Source organism: Gopherus flavomarginatus, unplaced genomic scaffold (genome assembly GCF_025201925.1).
Source record: "Gopherus flavomarginatus isolate rGopFla2 unplaced genomic scaffold, rGopFla2.mat.asm mat_scaffold_34_arrow_ctg1, whole genome shotgun sequence".
Lineage (NCBI taxonomy): Eukaryota > Metazoa > Chordata > Testudines > Testudinidae > Gopherus > Gopherus flavomarginatus.
In genome coordinates, this window is record NW_026115061.1 from 4280208 (window position 1) to 4284288 (window position 4081).

General features: G+C 53.8%; 1 non-coding gene across 1 annotated transcript; it reads left to right on the forward strand.

The window, feature by feature from the left end:
• The first annotated feature begins 2390 nt into the window (after positions 1-2390).
• TRNAG-UCC (transfer RNA glycine (anticodon UCC)) lies at positions 2391-2462 on the forward strand. Its single transcript has one exon. It is a non-coding gene; the product is annotated as a tRNA-Gly (tRNA).
• The last annotated feature ends 1619 nt before the right edge of the window (positions 2463-4081 follow it).

The following is a 4081-nucleotide window of genomic DNA, read 5'->3' on the forward strand; positions in this document are numbered from 1 at the left end:
TTTCACACTGTGCCCTCTTATCCATGGCTGTGGGCCCTCGGAGCCACAGTTGAAAACTGGGGCTGGGAGTGGGGCTGTTGCTTGCTGAAGAAAGGGGTGCAGACAGGGGTAAGGGGGTCAAGGCCGAGCTGGCAGTCAGGGGCTCAGGCTGAGGGTGGGGTTGGAAAAGAGCTGGGACAGAGTCGGGCTGACTGATGCTCCCTCCATGGGGGCTGGCTCAGCCCCTGAGGTGCCCCTATGAATCTTCCTCTTTGTTCCCCTAGGAGTCATGCCCAACATTTTGGGGACCACTGAACCCTACACGTTAAGCAGGGGCTAGTGATGCCAAAGCCCAGGGAAAGGGAGAACAAGTTCAGGGGCCCCAGCACTGGAACTAGACCCCCTCACTTCTGTCTGTGGCTCTGCCCCCTGCCACACCTTCCCCCCACGGCCCCATCCACTATGTCACCTCTGTTCCACCACTTCCTCCACTAGCCTCACCCTGTCACTCCTTTACCCCTGCCCTGCTGTGGCCCCAAGACCAGAGAAGCTCTGTGCCCCTGCTGCAGCCCCTGGGCAGTAGCACGGAGTGAGAGCTCCTCCAGCCCTGGGGCTGACATGGGGGAGACTTTTCCAGGGGGACCTAATTTCTCCAGGGCCCCTAGTCATGGGCTCCACTGTCTCCTTGTCAATGCAAGTTTTGGGGAGGCTGAGCCCACCCAAGCCTCCATTACGTGCTGCCCAGGCTACCACTACTCAGTGTGTGGCCAGTCTCCCTGTGTTCTCTGCTGTTCTTGCTGGGGAGCTTGGCTGGCCTTAGGGGTGGGGCCCCCCAGCAGCCGCCCAGGGTTCCAGGGGGTCAAAGGGCACCGTGTGGCAGTGCGAAGGTGCTCACTGCTCTCCCCTGCCCCAATGCTCCTCCATGGCCCCATAGAGGGTTGAGGGGAGGTGCAACAGTATGTGCTCCATGCGTCCTGGTCACTTTCCCCACCTGGGCTGTGCTGTGAGGGGAGCATCAGAAGCTGCTGCTCTCTGCCCTCCCCTTATGCAGCCTGGCTGAGGAAAGTGATCTGGATGCAGGGAACTCAGATGATGTCGCTTCTTGCCCCCCCACTCCGCCTCTGCAGCTCCTAGGGGTGTCCAGAGGAGCAGCATTCCAGGGAGGAGCTGATAGCAATGCCAGCTGCTCCATGCACACGGGTCACTGTCCCCACGTGGGTGCAGGAGGGGGTGCAGGGGTTAGGGGTGAAGGGGGTGCAGCAGAGGGGCAGTGGCTGGTGGCACAGGAGCGGAAAACAATAGGGGAAACCTGCTGCTGTCTCTGGCCCGGTCAACACTGTGAGTTTATATCAAATTTAGCAGCGTTAAATAGCATTAACCCTGCACCCGTCCACACAATGAAGCCCTTATATCGATATAAAGAGTTCTAAATACCGGTATCTGTACTCCTCCCCGATGAGGGGAGTAGCGCTGAAATCGATATTGCTATTTTGGATTAAGGTTAGTGTGGCCACAATTCAATGGTATTGGCCTCCAGGCGCCATCCCAGAGTGCACCATTGTGACCGCTTTGGACAGCAATCTGAACTCGGATGCATTGGCCAGGTAGACAGGAAAAGCCCCGTGAAATTTTGAATTTTATTTCCTGTTTGCTCAGCGTGGAGCGCCGATCAGCACAGGTGACCATGCAGTCCCAGAATCAAAAAAGAGCTTGCAAAGCAGCAGACGGGACGGTATGGCTGGTAACCATCTTTGCTAACTTGCAAAAGGCAAGAGGATGCTGCTGTGTAGCACTGCAGCACCGCGTCTGTCAGCACCATCCAGTAGACATACGGTGACAGTGAAAAAAAGCTGAACAGGCTCCATGATTGTCATGCTATGGCGTCTGCCCAGGCAATCCAGGGAAAAGGGCGCAAAATGATTGTCTGCCGTTGCTTTCACGGAGGGAGGAGTGAGTGACGACATTTACCCAGAATCACCCACGACACTGTTTTTGCCCTATCAGGCATTGGGACATCAACCCAGAATTCCAGTGGGTGGGAGAGACTGCGGAAACTATGGGATAGCTATGGGATAGCTACCCACAGTGCAACGCTCCAGAAATCGACGCTAGCCTCTGTACATGGATGCGCACAGCCGAATTAATATACTTAGTGTGTCCACGTGCACTCGACTTTATACAATCTGTTTCCAAAAAACAGTTTCTGTAAAATCAGAATAATCCCGTAGTGTAGACATACCCTGTGATTAACAACTTTGGTGGCTAATTGAAAGGCTGATGGTTCAAACTCAAGTGAAGATGGAGGTGTGTTTTTTTTAGTGATGAGAATCCAGTACATTTTAACAGGCCGAAAATCTCCTCAATGCTCCTCTATCCTCATTTTGCAAGCATAAGTGGTACTTTTGCCAGATGCATTGGTGGTATAGTGGTGAGCATAGCTGCCTTCCAAGCAGTTGACCTGGGTTCGATTCCCAGCCAATGCAGTGGGGTGATGTCTTCTCCTTTGGGAGTAGATTTAATATCAGTCGCATTGTATCAGTTTATCAATGGAATGAGAGAATCAATGTCCTACAGGTCATTCAACACACAATGGAGGAAGAAAGGGGTGGGACTGTACAATGAGCTGTTGGAGTTATCCTGGTATTACAATGTTTGGTTTATTTTTTTAAAAAACTTCCTTTACTCCCCTCTCCCTTTTAGACTCAGAGCCTTTAAGGTCAGAAGGGACCAATGTGATCATCTAGTCCAACCTGCTGCACCTTACAGGCCAAAAGACCCCACCCATCCACTCCTGTAATAGACCCGGGAGGGGAGGCAGCTCTCTGCACTGCTCCTACCCCAGGCAGCACATGGGCGACCGCTGCTCCCCTCCCCCCATGGGTGTGCAGAGATGTGCCAGCAGCACTAAGGTGGCTCCCTGCCCACTCTACCTCCGTCCCTCCGTGGCACTCCCAGAAGTGGTTGGTATGTCCCGGCATCCCCTGGGGCAGGGGGAGAGTCTCCATTCTTTGCCCCTGCCCCAAGTACCAACTCCGCAGCTCCCATTGGCCAGGAACTTCAGCCAATGGGAGCTCTGGGGGCAGCACCTGCATACAGCAGAGCATGGACACACCCTGTCATGGCCCACCTAGGAGCTGCTGACACAGGGTTGTCTGTACCGATCACTTTGGGAGCTGCACTGCCCGAGTTAAGCGTCACCCCTCCTACACCCCAATCCCCTCTCCCAGTGCAGAGCCAGCACCCTGCACCCAAATTTCCTCCCATAGCTTTGCTTACCTTCCTTTCACCCAGAACCATCCTTCTTCTCCTGGGATGCAAGTAGCCATCCCTGGGAAGCCAAGAGGCAGGCACAGAATTCTACCTCCCAGCAGTCAACTGCACCTCCCCAGGCTTTGCAGAACGAATGGTGGTGCTCTACTAACCCCACTTAGCCGCACTGAGGTGCTTAGCTTCTGCCCTGCCTTCCTCAGCTCGACTTTCCTCTTTTGCCCCATTCCTGCCTCACTCCCTCCTTTGGCATGTCACACAAAGGAGGCCAACAGGAAGAGTCGACCTCCGTAGGCCAGCCTCCAAGGGCAGAAGAGGCCAAGTCACAAGGCTTCAAAAGGTGACTGGCCAAGATCCTATAGCTTTCCCCTGCTGATGCCAAGGCTTTTTGCTCAGCTCATTTCACCGCCGTCTGCCATGCAGGGGTTAGGGTTACTGCAGGACAGGACAGTGGCAGCAGTAGGAGCGCTTTGCTGGACAGGCAGAAAAAGTAAATCCTCCTGTTTTTGAACCAATCACCTTTTGCATGTTATGCAAATATGATAACCACTACACTACAGAAACTGTGTTACAGGGCTTTCTCCCTCCCTTCATAAGAACACGAGAACAGCCATACTGGGTCAGGCCAAAGGTCCATCCAGCCCAGTATCCTGTCTGCCAACAGTGGCCAATGCCAGGTGCCCCAGAGGGACTGAATCTAACAGGTAATGATCAAGTGATCTCTCTCCTACCATCCATCTCCACCCTATGACAAACAGAGTCTAGGGACACCATTCCTTATCCATCCTGGATAATAGCCACCAATGGACTTAACCTCCATGAATTTATCTAGGTT